The sequence below is a fragment of the Artemia sp. Qi Xiang Cuo genome, chromosome 17, assembly GCF_049724085.1.
Source record: "Artemia sp. Qi Xiang Cuo chromosome 17, ASM4972408v1, whole genome shotgun sequence".
NCBI lineage: Eukaryota > Metazoa > Arthropoda > Branchiopoda > Anostraca > Artemiidae > Artemia > Artemia sp. Qi Xiang Cuo.
The window spans coordinates 56061842-56080088 of record NC_142810.1 but is presented as its reverse complement, the minus strand read 5'-3'; the positions used below and the strand labels follow the sequence as shown (position 1 = coordinate 56080088).

Genomic DNA, 18247 nt, shown 5'->3' with positions numbered 1-18247 from the left:
ATATTTGAAATCAGCATTAAATTCTGATTCTTTTGATGAATCTATTGGTATCAAAATTCCGTTTTCTACAGTTTCGGTTAGCAATGAGCCGGGTCGCTCCTTACTTACAGTCCGTTACTACGAACTGTTTGATTGGCATTTGATTTTTAGTATGTTCGAACATTTCAGGCATTTTTCCTTCTCACCAATAATTATCCAATGTAATTGTTATCATATGATTGTTATAATATTTCCTTTGCAGTTATTAGCAGGATTTTTCGACCTAAGTTTTTCTAGAGCTGATCTGGATGACATTAAATTCCTGTTTTTTATTTATCATACGCTATTCCACATAATTAGAACACGTAATATATCTACTGTAATCCTTATTCTACTTAATTACTTAAATAATTTAATCAGCTTGTAGTGTTTCTCGAGTCAATCAGGGTAAATACTAATTAGATTCCTTTTCTTATTAGTTATTCGCTCTTCTATTTAAGTATTATTATCAATAATTAATTAACATTCTTTATTATTAATATGTTATTCTAATCTCTTTCTAATGAACTAGTATAATATAATATCAAACTAGCTTTTTTTCCAGATTTTTTTCTTTTTTCATTTAATTATTGTATGTGATTATTATTAGTAATTATTAGTCTAAAGAATTATACAAAGTGTACAATTATTCTAATTCCTTTTCAATGTAATCACTTGCATTGAAGAAATAGTTTTTCAAAAGCCAGTTCTTTTCGGGTTTTTCAGCAGCTGGCCCGGGTAAAAGCCACCAAATGCCCTTTCTTATTATTCTTTCCGATTTCTGTATTAATACTATTAGAAATTAATTACCATTCTATAAAATCAGTCTGTGCGCATGCCATTAAGTCCCTTTTCTTCATAATGACTGGAATCGCACCCTTCTGAACAGGTGTAGTTTGGTTATACCCAGATTGGTCTTGTATACCAGATAGGTGTAGTTTGGGTATACCCATGTAGCTTGGTTTTGGAATTAAGTTTTCAGCTAATAAAAAAGTTATTAATTCTGAGTTTTATCACATTTTGTTGTTGGTTTTTCCGGGTTTTTCAATTTTCTGAAATTCTTCTATATAAAAAAAGAAGTCAAATGGCGACTTATCCCTTATTTTGTATGCTCCTTTTCTAATGAATATTTATGTTTGACTGAAATAAAGAGGTATTATCCACGTAATACCTTAAATTAGGTATATTTTTTCAGGACTGCGCTGCCTTTCTGTGACAAACAAACAAAGTTTCAAATGGGGATAAGTGCCATATATACAGCGATAGTCATCAGCAAAAATACTGTAGCATTAAAATTAAAACTAAAATATTTATAGAGAAGACAATAATAACTCCCGGTTCATTCACTAGATTAGTCTGAGAGAGTTCAATAACTCGGTTCATCCCAAGTCTTCAGTTGTAAATTTTCTTCTTTAATATTACCTAAATGTAAGTTGAATTTCTAATCAAGGTGGCAAAATCTTTTTCGTCCTCCAATTGCAAAAGGAATGTTTTTAAATTCATAGTTATATTCTTCATTGGTAACATCTCCAATCAAGGCTATCCACGACAAAATATACAGACTTTTCTATCTGTTTTCACTGTCTAATAAACAGACTAATCCTCATTTGAACTTTTATTTTGGCTCGCAATAGATAAGAGTCAATCCAGATTTAGATCCTAAAGGCTAAACAAAATTAGAAAAGTTAACCTGGGTAGCTTTACTTCCGAAGGACTCAATTGGATTGCCAAATAGACCCAACAAACCAAGGTTTGAAGAAATGTGTGCAACAATCACGCTGTGAACCCGTTCCAGCCCTCCATTCAACAAGTCCTGCTACATTTCATTTTATGATTGTAAGACATTTTTCCATTAGACCCATCCAAGGCCGTACCCAGAATTTTTTCAGAGGGTGTTTTATTCAAAAATTTCTTTTTTTTGGGGGGGGGGGTATGTAAAAAACCTCAAAAAACGCATAAAAAATGTGTTTATATCCATTTTTGCTACGTTTTTACGAGTCAAAAATACATTTCAGGAGGAATTCAAACCCTCCTAACCCCGAATCTGGGTACGGCCTTGGACCCATCTTCTTAGGCTTAAAAAAAGAAATGGTTTCAGAAATACCTCTATGTTATCGAAGTTATGCTTAACAAATTAAAAAAAGGAATGAATGCTACTTCTCTAGAAATGACATTTCCTGTTAGATCTTACTATTTTTCAATATACTCAGTACCGATAGACATTTATATTTTAAATGTTTTTTTTAAACCTTTTTTTGTAAGGTATTAAAAAGACATACAAATCTTACAGACCAAAAATTCAAACGTTGAATTTAACCGTATTTTCTCATCAGACTCTTAGTTTAAAACCTTGAAAAAAGGTTGAAAAAACAGTATTAGAGAAATAATGTTAAAGGTTTTGTAAACCTTTCTATTGTTGGAACCAAAGACATTTTAGCGTTGAGTATAATAATAATAGTTTAAAGATAAATCTTATCTTCAGAGTCAAACAGTTCAAACCATAGATTTAACCGTTTCTGTCAGATTCGCAAAAAATAGCGACATGAGCTTAAAATAAACGTTGTTCAGGGCACCTCTCCACTGTAGTTGAACAAAACGTGTGTCTCATTCCAAAATATCTAGAGCTTTCTGGGGTTCATTCCAAAAAGGGGTTCACGTTCTGGGGTTCATTCAGAAAAGGGGTTTACGTTCTGGGGTTCATTCAGAAAAGGGGTTCATTTAGCCATTGAATGGAGGGTCCTGTTGAATATACTGTTGTCCCTGGAGACAGAACCACAGATAAAGTTCACGTATCATTTCCCTCATTGAACTTGCAAAAATCCAAGACTCCTCAACCAACTCTATAAATGTTTGCGTCCTTACTAACAGCCACAAAACATTACATAAAGTACCCTGGCAACGATGCCAATTCATCTGCCGACAGTCTAATGTTGTTGCCTTATTTGGTAACACTGAAATAGCTCACTGTTAGGGTGAAGATACTGGCTTGTCAACTATTATAAGGGTCAAGGTTGTATCTTCCTTTATGGGGAATGGTTTTGGGCCCTACGGTAAAGGGATTTAAGAAGCATGTGTGGCTTCATACCAATTGAGAGTTGAAAATGTTGCTTCTCAATTTCTTCAGCCAAGTTTATGTCAATAGTTAAGTGAATATATTTTGCATCTCCCTTAACATGGAACCTGGTTATAGTTATTCTTTCTCACACGTGGAACCCGTTGCAGGGCATCATAAGGCCAACTATTCTTTTTGGCGTTCTTCAACTAGGTCCATTGCACAGTAATATTCTTTGGAAGATGCGTTTCCCAATGCCAGGGCCAGGTATACCAGACCATTTATTACCCCCTTTACCCATTTGTATTTGTTTTTCTTGACATCATACTTTGGCCCTGATTGAGTTCTCTTCTAATCTCATAAAGAAAAATTTTGAACAAAAATCAAACTGGCTCAAGAGTTTTTTGTCCAATGCATCAATAAAGCACTTTTTATCTTCGGCCAATATTTTGACGTGTCCAGTTTTCACCTTGATTAGGATAAGTTTTGCAGCCTCAGCTAAACTCGTCTTTTTTCCCAGTTGACTGACTGGGCTTCTGTCTGACGGGAGGGTCCTGTTGAATTTATTCTGATAATCTCGCTTTATATACCATAAAAATTTTTATAATTTATTCCAAGCCACGATTACTAATTAGTCATGCCTAGAGATTTTCTAGAATATATGCTTCAGATTTTTTTTCTATAAAACTTGTTGTTTGCTTCACTGGTTTAAAAAACAATGAAAAATTACCATAAACAGGAACTTTAGCATATTAAGAAACAGAATTAAATTTTTTTGCGAAGAGTCAAGCCAATAGTAACAGAATTATTCTGTTATGAATTAAATAAAAAAAACAAGTTTTTTAAACTGAAAGTAAGGAGCGACATTAAAACTTAACACGCACAGAAATTATTCCATATATGAAAGGGGCTATCTGCTCCTCAACGCCTCGCTCTTTAAGATAATGTTTTTTATTTTTTTAAAAAATAAAGCTGCCAGACAGAGTCAAACTTTAGCGTAAAGAGTGAGTTGTAGAGGAGGGGATAGCCCCGTTTATAGGAAGAATTTATGGGAGTTTTAAATTTTAATGTCACTCCCTACTTTCAGTGTCAAAAACTTGTTTTTTTTAATTAATTTCTGATCGTTTTTTAGTTAATACAGCTTTTATTTTGGGTAACCGTCATTGAATAAGTAAACAAAATTTGCATAAAAATTTTACTTTTCTTTTGCTAAATGGATGTCTTTACAAATTAACTTACGTAACTAACTTCTATATTCGTATATTTTTCTTCTGGCAAAAAATACAAAGCTGCAGATTTTTGCAGATATGAGCTTGAAACCTATGTAATAGAGTTTTCTAATACGCTGAATCTGACGGTGTGATTTTCATTCATATTCTTTCATTTGTGATGAATGTTTCCCCCCTTTTTAAAAAATCGGGTAAATTTTCTCAGGCTCGTAGCTTTTGATGAGCCATGCTAAACTTAGTCAAATTTATTTATTTGGAATAAACGTTACAAACAAATTCTTTTGATACATTTATTTACATCAAAATTACGTTTTTACAAGTTTCGATAACTATTGAGCCGTATCGCTTGTTTTTTTATTGTTTTTTTTTTTATTACGTATATGCTATTACGTATATGAGGGGGTTCTCCCCTTAGTCAATACCACGCTCTTTACGTTAAAAGTTAAAAAACAAATTGATTCACAAACCCCTGAATCACAAAGGTCGTTTAATTAGAATAGATAGCTCTTTTGAAAGCACTAAAAAATAAACTGTAGCGTAAAGAGCGAGGTATTGACTTGGGGGAGAACCCCCTCACATACGTTATAATTTCTGTTCGTTTTAAGTTCTAATGTTGCTTCTTGCTTTCAGTTGAACAAACTTGTTTTTTTTTATTTAATTTCTGATCGTTTTTTAAATAATGCTTGGAAATCCGGCGCCCCTTCATAGAAATTTCCCTTACCCCAAAGAAACATCCTCCACGGAAAGATTGTCCAGAGTAACCCACTCCTCTAGCCCCCCCCCCCCTCCAGGAAAAAATCCTTCCTGAAAATGTCTGTATGCTTCCCAATCACCAATAAATAACGCTTGCAAGTCTGGCACCCCCTTCATGACAATTTCTCTTCTCCCATTAAAACTTCCTTCATGGACAGATCCTCCAACATAACCTCAGACCCATCCCTTCCGTCCCACTACCAAAAAAAACCTCCTGAAAACTTCTGTATACTTCCCAATAACCAATACTACATGTTAACATTGGGTAAAGTTCATAACTTTCAGCCCTCCCCCGGGGAATTTCGGGGGATTATGTCATCATAAAATACATATTTATAATATTTTCGACCATGCTGAACAAAATGGCTATCTCAAAATTTTGATCGGGTGAATTTGGGAAAAAAATAAGCGTGGAAGGGGGCCTAGTTGCCCCCCATTTTTTGGTCGCTTAAAAAGGGCACTAGAACCTTTACTTTCCGTTCCTGTGACATCTCCCACGATATTCTAGGATCACTGGGTCGATACGATCACCCCTGGGTAAAAAAAAACAAACAAAAAAACAAATTAACACGCATCAGGCAATGTGGAATGCAAAATTCCACATTTTTGTAGATGGGATCTTGAAACCTCTAAAGTAAAGTTCTCTGATACGCTGAATATGATGGTGTGATTTTCATTAAGGTTCTATGACTGTTAGGGGGTCTTTCCCCCTTTTTTGTAAATCGGCCAAATTTTCTCAGGCGCATACATTTTGATGGGTAGCACTAAACTTGATGAAAGTTATATATTTGAAATCAGCATTGAAATATGATTCTATTGATGTATCTATTGGTATCAAAAACCCGTTTTCTAGAGTTTCGGTTACCATTGAGCCGGGTCGCTCCTTACTTACAGTTCGTTACCACGAACTGTTTGACTATTGTGTAAGCTATAAACTTTTAATATTTCAACACAAGCAATTAAGGAAGTATAGCAAAATTTGCCAGAAAAAGGAACTATGGATACATTATATGAAAAATGGGAAAAACACCCAGCTACCTAGATTTCAGGCAGAGGAGACAATGGCCTCTTTCCCTAGAATCATCCCCTATTGAGTTTTGAAAATTCCTTCTTTTGTATTTGATTGAATATACCTTTTCTTGATATTTTCACTAAATAAATCGATAAAACAAAAAAAATACCCTACCCCCATCTTAGTTTTGATTTATGCATTTTCACTCCGCCCCTTGTACATTCTCGTAAATGAAAACAATCTCAGAAAATTGTCCTTTTTGAATGACAATATAGCACAAATTAAACTTGCCTAAGAACCCTAGATCAGGAGAAATTTAATGAGAAGATCCTATCTGATCTTCTATTATAAAATATACAGCATAATATATAATATATATATATATATATATATATATATATATATATATATATATATATTATATATATATATATATATATATATATATATATATATATATATATATATATATATATATATATATATATATATATATATATATATATATATATATATATATATATATATATATATATATATATATATATATATATATATATATATATATATATATATAATGTATCAAATATAATCCATAATAAGCAAGGGAGGGGAAAATTGCCTCGTTGATCTAGTAAATTATAGATACGACAAAAAAGGGGTAGACTTTGAACAAATTACGACAAAAAAATTTTTATACCCTTCGATAGAAAAATCGCGCTTATTAACATATCCGAAATCGTTACTCCTAGGCAAAATGCGTCAAGTTTACCCTTAAAGTGCGGAGAAGGAGGCAAAAGTCTAAGAGTTCATTATGCGATAACACATAGAAAATGATGTCTTCTATGGGGCTACTAGGGCCGTAGATTAGAGAAATTAATGCAAAAATGGTCCTTCGCTAGTAAAACAGGGATATTCTGGCCTATAGTTTCAGTTAGAATTCTTTGAGCTAGAAGTTGTTTGTCTTCCCTTTACATTTTATGAAGTAAAACGGCGTCTGAATAAGTCTAATACTTATTGATACTTATTAGCCCACCTAGCCGAGTTTTTAGCGCGCTAAACTTGAAATCCTTTGTCTGTGAGGACAGGGGTTGGAGTCCTAGTGTCACTGGCTACGTGGTTTGCAACGGGGGTTAGATGTAAAGAGAAACATTTTAATTAATTCCTACTTCCCTTCCTCTTTCAACATTTATCTGAAGCCTCGTGAAGAGTAAGCAGTTTGTCCATTAGAATATACTTTTGTAGGAATCTACCCTACCCCCACCTAAAAAATGACTCCCCCTCTCTCTCATTATAACTGATATGCAATTACAGATCACAAAACGTAGCCTAATTCCATTACAAATAAAGCGAACCAACTTGGTTGAATCCAGTACTGCCATCGTGTGGCATTACTCTTTTTGCAACTGGGAAGCCTAAATATAGTTATTGATACTTTTAAATCAATTAGCTTCTCAGGATTTTAATTGATTGTAAATTCAACCTCTTCGGAAAAAAGTCGTGATTTGGTGCCCTAAACCACCCAAACTGTCACCCAACTACCAGTGCTATTTTGGAGTCTCCCCCCCCCCTGGAAAATTTCTTGTTGGCACCCTTGTTGAGATGGCTTTCAAGTCTTTCATCACTTCCACCAAGGTGATAATTAAAAAATATATTGAAATAATTAAAAATATATATATAGATATACATAAAACATTAAAATACCTTCAATGGTTCCAATTCTTTCGTTGCAGTATCTAATTTGTTTTTGAAATCATAAAATTGACTCGGAAGACTCGTCAGTTCATCACGGAGTCGACGATTACTATCTTGGAGACATGCCACTTTGTCGACTTTTCTAAGAAGGGTTTCGCCTTCCGGAGCGCCCAAAGAGGCTCTTTTTGTGGTTCTCTCCCTCTATATTAACAAATAAACAAAAATTAACTATACTAGCTGCATAAATTATAAAACATATTTCTCGGGTTCCATTACTAACCTGAAAATTCGTCCTAATCTTTCAACACTTAAAAAACACCCCCCCCCTTACTATACTCGCCAGTCGTCTTTTGTCAAAAGTAAACTCTTTATATACCTCCTTTGGCGACTTACAAAATTCATTACACTTATATATCGCATGACCCACTCTCTCATAAATATTCCAAGACATAGGCCAAAAGTAAGTTGTGCCCGATTTTATCTCAGTAAAAAAAAAAATATAGGTAAAATCAAGGCCGTATTCAGGGGGAGAGGGTTTGACCCACCCCGCACCACCTAAATGTTTATCCGACTCGTTAAAACGTAACAAAAATGCATTTAAACAATTTTTGATGTGTTTTAGAAGTTTTTTGTGTACCCCCCCCCCCCAAAAAAAAACAACAAAAAACGCCCCGAACAGAAAACTCTGGATATGGCCATGAGTAAGATGTAATTCTAAGGTCAGTACTGAACTTACAGGCTCTAAATCCCTCCGAACTAAAACCTCACTCCTGCATTCATGATACTAAGCACAAGGACGTTAAAGATAAAAGTATATGCCTAAAATCACGAATAAAGAGTTACAGTTAATTGTTAGTCTTTCCTCTATATTTCTTATCAGTTTAATAATTTTAAAGCTTAAGTTTCAATTTAGCACTTCGGTTTTCAAACAATTCGTGGTAACAAACTGTTAGCAAGGAGCAACCCGGCTCAATGGTAACCAAAGCTCTAGAAAACGGTATTTTGATACGAATAGATAAACCAAAAGAATCAGATGTTAATGCTGATTTCAAATATATAAGTTTCATGAAGTTTAACCCTACCCATCAAAAGTTAGGCGCCTGAGAAAATTTGGCTGATTTTCGGAAAAAGGGGAAAAGACCCCCTAAAAGTTATAGAGCCTTAATAAAAATCACACCATCATATTCTGCGTATCAGAGAACCCAACTTTAGAGGTTTCAAGCTCTTATCTACAAAAATGTGGAATTTTGCATTTTTTGCCAGAAAAAAGATCACGGGTGCGTGTTTATTTGTTTGTTTGTTTTTTTCCCCAGGGGTGATCGTATCGACCCAGTGGTCCTAAAATATCGTGGGAGGGCTCATTGGAATGGAAATTAAAAGTTCTAGTGTCCTTTTAGGTGACCAAAAAAATGGTGACCAAAAAAATCCCGCGCTCATTTTTTCCCAGAGTCACCCGATCAAAATTTTGAGATAACCATTTTGTTCAGCATGCTCGAAAACATTGTAAGTAGGTCTTTTAGGATTACTTAATACCCTTAGCTTCCCGGGGGGTGGGCTGAAAGTTATGAGCTTTACCCAATGTTATCATATAGTATTGGTTATTGGGAAGTATACAGACGTTTTCAGGGGAGATTTTTTCTGGTAATGGGGGGGGGATGGATCGGGGGTTGTGTGGGAGGATCTTTCCATGAAGGAAGTTTTCATGGGGGAAGGGACATTGCTATGAAGGGCACGCCGGACTTCCCAGCATTATTTAAAAAAAGATCAGAAATTAAATATAAAAAAACAAGTTTTTAAACTGCAACAGCACCAACATCGAAACTTTAAATGAACAAAAAATATTACATATATGATTGAGTTCACCCCGTAGTCAATACATCGCTCTTTAAGCTAAAGATTAGTACTTTCAGTACTTTTTAGTACTTTTTAGATTTTTAGTGCTTTCATAAGAGCTATTTATTCTAATTAAAGGCCTTTGTGATTAAGGGGTCATTTTTAAAGAATTGGAACAAAATTTGAACTTTAGCTTAAAGAGCAAGGTATTGACTTGGGGGCGAACCCCCTAATAAACGTATTAAACATATATGAATATAGAAGTTCGGGGGCTGTCCCCACCTCAACGCCGCGCTCTTTACGCTAAAGTTTGACTTTCTCACAACTCTACTTTTTTTAAACAATGAAAAACTTTAGCGTAAAGAACGAGGCATTGAGGAGGGGACAGCCCCTTTCATATACAGAATAATTTCTGTTCGTTTTAAGTTTTAATGTCGCTCCTTACTTTCAGTTAAAAAAACTTGTTTTTTTTTATTTAATAACAAATAAAGAAGCAATCCTTTAACTTCGCAAAATTTGATGCGAAGTATTATTAATGAGAGTAACCAATTTGTTTGGTTTTATTCAAAAGGCTTTATGTCACAAATTTACTTTTCAATCAGTTAGACTTAGTATCTTCAATGAGTTTTATCAATTTATTTTTTTTTATATTTTAATAAGTTCCCAAGATGAGCTGAGGTTTGGGTTTTGTTTTTTCTCTAAAAGGCGATGTAATTCCTTTGCTCCAGAAAAAGAAGCTCCAGAAGTGGTGGGTACCGCATAGTGCATAAGTACCAATAAAAATAAACAAGGGTTAAAAAGAGAGACCTCAGTAATTTTTGACAAGAACTTAACCTTTCGAAGCACCAAAAGGCAAATTAGTTATTTTTTATATATATAAATCTACTATAGCCTAGTTACCTTTAAAATATTTTGGAAAAATATTTAAATCTCAGAATCCACCAATTCAAACGGTAAATTTAACCCTATCCATATTTTTCATATATTTGCCTATTTTTCAATTTTTGCTAATTTTCGCACCCCCAATAAATTTATGCGTACATGGTTGGGCAAACGTTTATAGTTCTCTTAGAAGCAAAGGAATACAGATAGCCCTTGTATTATTTTTGTTCTTCTTTTTTATTAGCATTTTCCTTTTGTTCAAATTCTCGATGGAAAGCTGGCCCAGGCAGGACGCTTGAGCTTTCCCATTCAAGATTCGCTTATGGATAGTTTCTATCCACCCTAAAAAATATGGATGCACTTAGCAGCCAAAAGCTTCAAGAAGCCCAAGAAGAGGGCTGGGGTCCATATGAAAACGTTAAACCCGTGCCCAAACTTATCTTTCCAAGGACCACTTTTGTGTTTGTTTCTAATAAATGGATCCTGCTGGAATCAAGGCAGAAGGTTTTTTATTTTTTTTGAGGGGACTGGTGAAAAAAGGTAAAGAATATGGTACTGGACTTTACAGTCTCTACCGGCGATGCTGATCTCCGTTTCATGGCCCTTCATCCAAGAAGTGCAAAGGGGGATTGGGGTCAGCCCTGCTGTGCTTTCGCACTTTCTGTTTACGTTCTCCAGAATTCTCCAGGTACACATTTAGAGCTGGGTTGGCTCTGGTTGAGCTTAGAGAGTCAAGCCACCTACCCCCGTTACAGACCAAATAACCTACGACAGAAAACTGGGGTTGGTCAAACTGATTTTAATCTTAACTTAGTACACTACAAGTTAATTTTTAAGTATCTATTGAACTCTTTCATTTTTTTGTGAGAGGGATGAGGCCCTTAGAATCATTGCAGCGGTAGCCCTGTCCCCGTACAACCCCACCCAAAATTTCACAACTATAACTCTGAAATCACAATTCGCTTGCATTAATTATTGTTATCCTGTTCGTTGCTATAGGCTAAATTTTCTTTGTCAAATTTGTTCTTAGAAGATATTATTAACAGCGGAAAAAGATAAAAGACCTACGTTGCAGTCAAAACCTCCTAATTCTCGAGTTTTATTTCAAAGTCACAAGTCACTCGTTCCAAAGAAACTAATGTGTCTATTGTTTTCTACCGTCACACCTCCTGCGGACTGAAGAATTACGTCAAACGACGCGTTTGGGAAATCGCAAACTTATTGCTTCGGAGATGATTACTTAGAACTAAGGTAATCTTGCTTTATCTGACCACTGCAGATAAGATAATTATTACGCTTCCGAACAAGCAATGCGATTATGTCGCAAGTACATCTGGCGGGATCATTCGACTTTTCATGATAGCCAAAACATTAGACAGATGGAAATCAGAGATAAGACGTGAAAATCCTAAATTCACAGCAATCAGCACACGAATACAAAAGTTCTAGTAAGTCATAATTTCGTCAAATTACTTACCAAATGCACAAGTACCTTCTATTTATTTTCTACGACCATGGACTCATTATTATTTTCCCTGAAAGAAGCATAGGGTAAACCAAACCAAATAAATAAACAGCACCAAAAAATTGTGAAGGGTGGGTGTATGAAATTCCAGGATGAAGGTAAAATTTTTCAAAGTCCCCAAAAATTGTCAAGCTACGTGAATAAAACTTTCTAGAAATGATCAACCAGAAGATAACGTATTTTCATGTTCCATCTCCATTTTTTTCCTCTCTAGCACCAACTTCTTACGGACTTGGAGTGACTTTGACTAAGTGAATGAAACCTTAAGGAAAAGATGACATCCCAAATACGGTTCTGGGAATGTGTTTAAACTTTCACACCTCTACTTCTTCCTTACTTGTAAGTTTTAAAAGATTATATGACAATGAGTATTGAACTTTGAACAAAATTATTACACCCCTGCCAAAGAACCGCAGTGTCAACACCAGCAGTCCAAAAAAGCAGTCTCTAAGCCAAAACTGAATGATCTTCTTTATAGGTTAAGACATGCCAAGACCTGCCTGGAAAGTTTTATTTGCTCAGATAAACACTTTTCCGAGATAACGAAAAGCCACCTTCCTAGAATTTTATCACCTTCCTAGAATTGTGAACAATAGGATCTCTATTTTTGATTTTTTAGCAAACTGCAGCGTTTCAGAATCTTAGGCAAGTCTGAATTTAAAAGATACTCCTATCCCCTACTGTAGCCTACAGGTAGTGAAGTAATGAAATGGTTTAAACCTTCCCATTTGATAATCAAAATCTGTCAGGATAAAAGATTAGCAGCCGCCTCTCGAGACCCTTCTCAAACAAATAGTCTAAACAAATCTTTTTCCAATATTACTAGGTTAAGTAAATTCCCTTCCCCTCGAAATTAGGGGGGCAAGGGTAAGCATAGCATATATTAAATATGTAACCTAACCTAGGTACCCCCCCTAAACCCTAAAAAACAATCGTTTAAATATTGTAAACTCAATGAGAAACCACGCTTTGACATCAATTTATCTAGCAAACACCTGTTTGTCTGGTTTCGTGTCTGGTTTCCTTGTGCAGTCTACAACGTTGTTTTAATTATAATGCATAAGTACCAAAAACACCATCATAACCAAGATTATTGGAAAAAAACAACAAATGAATATAGCAGTGGTTCTCAAACTTATTTAGACAATGTACCTCTTTTATACACAAAACATGTGATTTTCATTAAGGTTCTATAACTTTTAGGGGGTCTTTCCCCCTTTTTTCAAAAATCAGCCAAATTTTCTCAGGCGCGTAATTTTCCCAGGAGGAAAAAAAAAAACAAAAAACAAATAAACACGCATCCGTGATATTTCTTCTGGGAAAAAATGAAAAATTCCACATTTTTGTAGATAGGAGCTTGAAACCTCTACAGTAGGGTTCTCTGATACGCTGAATATGATGGTGTGATCTTCATTAAGGTTCTCTAACTTTTAGGGGGCCTTTTCCCTTTTTTCGAAAATAAGCCAAATTTTCTCAGGCGCGTAACTTTTGATGGGTAAGATTAAACTTGATGAAACTTATATATTTGAAATCAGCAATTAAAATTTGATTCTTTTGATGTATCTTTTGGTATCAAAATTTAGAGTACTGTTTTTTAAAGTTTTGGTTACTTTTGACCTGGGTCGCTCCTTACTTACAGTTCGTTACCACGAACTGTTCGAAAATCACAAAGGCCGAAAATCAAGCGACTTAAAGCAAAACTCAAAAGAGTAAAGAAACAACTTGGAGCAAGTAAACAAGTTTGCATATAAAAATTTTTTTTTGCCTGCGAAACATTTAGTTGAAGGTTTTCGTCCTTTTTTTCGTTGATGGGAGGCTTCCGGACACATTCAGGGACTTTTACTATTTTTTAATAACTCAGGCAGTTTTAATATATTTTAATATTTCAGGCATTTGTGTATTTTCTTGTATTAAATAAAAAAAAACAAGTTTTTTTAACTGAAAGTAAGGAACGACCGTTAAAACTTAAAACGAACAGAGATTATTCTGTATATGAAAGGGGATGTCCCCTCCTCAACGCCTCGCTCTTTACAATAAGTTTTTCATTGTTGAAAAAAAATAGAGTTGTGAGAAAGTCAAACTTTAGCGTAAAGAGCGAGGCGTTGAGGAAGGGACAGCCCCTTTCATATACGGAATAAATTTTGTTCGTTTCAAGTTTTAACGTAGTTCCTTACTTTCAGTTAAAAAAACTTGTTTTTTTATTTAATTTTTGAACGTTTTTGAATTAATGCAGGTTTTGATTTTGGCTCACCGTACATGAATAATTTAAAAAAAATTGAATATTAATTATACTATTATTTGGTTAAATGGGTTTCTCGAAACCTGTTTAATTTTATTTACGAACGTTTTTGTTAGTAATAAATATACGTAACTTACGAATTAATTTACGTAACACACCTCTATATTCTTATATTTTTAATACGTATATTAGAGGGTTTGCCCCTAGTCAATACCTTGCTCTTTAAGCTAAAGTTCGAATTTTGTTTCAATTCTTTAAAAATGACCCCTTAATCACAAATGCCGTTAATTAAAATAAATAGCTTTTATGAAAGAACTAAATAATCTTTGGCTTAAAGAGCGAGATATTGACTTGGGGATGAACCCAATCATATACGTAATGTTTTCTGTCGCTTTAAGTTTTGATGTTGCTCCTTACTTTCAGTTAAAAACTTGTTTTTATATATAATTTCTGATCTTTTTTTAAAGAATCCTGGGAAATCCGTCACCCCCTTCATAGCAATGTCCCTTCTCCCATGAAAACTTCCTTCATGGAAAGATCCTCCCACATAACCCCCGACCCACTCCCCCCCCCCCACTACCAGAAAAAATCCCCTCTGAAAACGTCTGTAAACTTCCCAATAATCAATACTATATGTTAACATTGGGCAAAGTTCATAACTTTCAGCCCTCCCCCCGGGGACTTTGAGGGATTAAGTCATCCTAAAAGACGTAGTTATCATATTTTCGCCCATGCTGAACAAAATGGCTATCTCAAAATTTTGCTCGGGTGACTTTGGGAAAAAAATGAGCGTGGGATGGAACCTAGTTGCCCTCCTTTTTTTGATCACTTAAAAAGGGCACTGGAACTTTAAATTTTCGTTCAATTGAACTCTCCCGCAATTTTCTAGGACCACTGAGTTGATACGATCATCCCTGTGAAAAAAAATAACAAATAAACACGCATCCGTGATCTTTCTTCTGGCAAAAAATGAAAAATTACACATTTTTGTAGATAGGAGTTTGAAACCTCCGCACTAGGGTTCTCTGATACGCTCAATATGATGGTGTGATTTTCATTAGGGTTTCATAACTTTAAGGGGGTCTTTTCCCCTTTTTCGAAAATCAGCTAAATTTTCTCAGTGGCGTAACTTTTGTTAGGTAGAACTAAACTTGATGAAATTTATATATTTGAAATCAGCATTAAATTCTGATTCTTTTGATGAATCTATTGATATCAAAATTCCGTTTTCTACAGTTTCGGTTACCAATGAGCCGGGTCGCTCCTTACTTACAGTCCGTTACTACGAACTGTTTGATTGGCATTAACATTTTTAGCACAGTAGGCATTTTAAAACCATTTTAGTGTTTCAGGCATTTTTAGTATGTTCGAATATTTCAGGCATTTTTCCTTCTCACCAATAATTATCCAATGTAATTGTTATCATATGATTGTTATAATATTTCCTTAGCAGTTATTAGCAGGATTTTTCGACCTAAGTTTTTCTAGAGCTGATCTGGATGACATTAAATTCCTGTTTTTTATTTATCATACGCTATTCCACATAATTAGAACACGTAACATATCTACTGTAATCCTTATTCTACTTAATTACTTAAATAATTTAATCAGCTTGTAGTGTTTCTCGAGTCAATCAGGGTAAATACTAATTAGATTCCTTTTCTTATTAGTTATTCGCTCTTCTATTTAAGTATTATTATCAATAATTAATTAACATTCTTTATTATTAATATGTTATTCTAATCTCTTTCTAATGAACTAGTATAATATAATATCAAACTAGCTTTTTTTCCAGATTTTTTTTCTTTTTTCATTTAATTATTGTATGTGATTATTATTAGTAATTATTAGTCTAAAGAATTATACAAGTGTACAATTATTCTAATTCCTTTTCAATGTAATCACTTGCATTGAAGAAATAGTTTTTCAAAAGCCAGTTCTTTTCGGGTTTTTCAGCAGCTGGCCCGGGTAAAAGCCACCAAATGCCCTTTCTTATTATTCTTTCCGATTTCTGTATAAATACTGTTAGAAATTAATTACCATTCAATAAAATCAGTCTGTGCGCTTGCCATTAAGTCCCTTTTCTTCATAATGACTGGAATCGCACCCTTCTGAACAGGTGTAGTTTGGTTATACCCAGATTGGTCTTGTATACCAGATAGGTGTAGTTTGGGTATACCCATGTAGCTTGGTTTTGGAATTAAGTTTTCAGCTAATAACAAAATTTTCAGCTAAAAACAAAAAGGCTAAACAAAATTCGAAAAGTTAACCTGGGTAGCTTTACTTCTGAAGGATTCAATTGGATTGCCAAATAGACCCAACAAACCAAGGTTTGAAGAAATGTGTGCAGCCATCGCTCTGTGAACCCGGTCCAGCCCTCCATTCAACAAGTCCTGCTACATTTCATTTTATGATTGTAAGACATTTTTCCATTAGACCCATCCAAGGCCGTACCCAGAATTTTTTCAGAGGGTGTTTTATTCAGAAATTTCATTTTTTTTTGGAGGGGGGGGTAGTTATGTAAAAAACCTCAAAAAACGCATAAAAAATGTGTTTATATTCATTTTTGCTACGTTTTTACGAGTCAAAAATACATTTCGGGAGGAATTCAAACCCTCCTAACCCCGAATCTGGGTACGGCCTTGGACCCATCTTCTTGCCTGAGCAAGTCGACCAAGACCCAGCAAAGCAATAGCTGTTTGGTTCCTTAAAAATATTTAAATGGCGACCAGTTCATGATAAATTTAGACAACCAAAACACGCATTACTTAACCTGCTCCTTGAATTAAACTAAGCTCCAGTATATTTGAAGTACGCAAATAAGAATTTACTCCAATCCTGTATGGCACCAGACGGCACCCTTGGGGAAAATATAACAGAATAGCTAAACTCTAAAAGCTGAAAATTTTCATTGGGAGTCAAAAGGAAGGAGAGAGGACAGTTAACCCCACCCCCCTCACATAATGCTTAAAACACAACAACTGCAAAGGGCTTAAGAAAAGCACCATAAATAAAAAGGTACTTATGCATTATACGGTACCCACGAAAGAAGTCAAGTTTGGTTAATGCTAATGAAATAAAATAGGATGAATATATAATAGTTTAGAAAAAAATTTGGGCTATATATTTTCACATTAGGGGGTGGGGGGTAAAGCATAGAATATATTTAATACGAAACCTAACCTAACCTGGGTACCTCCCCCACCATAAACCCCAAAAAACAACAGTTTAAATATTGTAAACTCAAAGAGAAACCACGCTTTGCGATCAATTTATCTCTTGCAAATACCCGTTTTACGAGTTTCCATTAGGATTTTATTGTACAGTCTATAGCGGTGGGTACCGCATAGTGCATAAGTACGAATAAAAATAAACAAGGGATAAAAAGACAATCCTCAGTAATTTTGGACAAGAACCTCACTTTTTGAAGCACCAAAGGGCAAATTAGTTTTTTTTTTTAATCTACTATAGCCTCGATACCTTAAAATATTTTGGAAAAATATTTAAATCTAAGAATCCACCAATTCAAACGGTAAATTTAACCCTATCCATATTTTTCATATATTAGCCTATTTTTCAATTTTTGCTAATTTTCGCACCCCCAATAAATTTATGCGTACGTGATTGGGCAAACGTTTATAGTTCTCTTAGAGGCAAAGGAATATAGACAGCCCTTGTATTCTTTTTGTTCTTCGTTTTTATTAGCATTTTCCTTTTGTTCAAATTCTCGATGGACAGCTGGCCCAGGCAGGACGCTTGAGCTTTCCCATTCAAGATTCACTTATGGATAGTTTCAATCCACCCTAAAAAAAAAATGGATGCACTTTGCAGCCAAAAGCTTCAACAGGCCCAAGAAGAGGGCTGGAGCCCATATGAAAACGTTAAACCCGTGCCCAAACTTATCTTTCCAAGGACCACTTTTGTGTTTGTTTCTAATAAATGGATCCTGCTGGAATCAAGGCAGAAGAATTTTTTTTTTTTTTTTGAGGGAACTGGTGAAAAACGGGTA

At 34.6% G+C, this 18247-nt stretch overlaps 1 protein-coding gene across 1 annotated transcript in view; it reads right to left on the bottom strand.

The window, feature by feature from the left end:
- LOC148942385 (uncharacterized) overlaps positions 1–7956 on the bottom strand; it is a 101405-nt gene extending 93449 nt beyond the window's left edge. Inside the window, exon 1 of the mRNA XM_089103047.1 lies at positions 7769–7956. The gene's annotated coding sequence lies outside the window, so the exon portion shown is untranslated. The remainder of the gene's footprint in view (positions 1–7768) is intronic.
- Positions 7957–18247: the final 10291 nt, after the last annotated feature.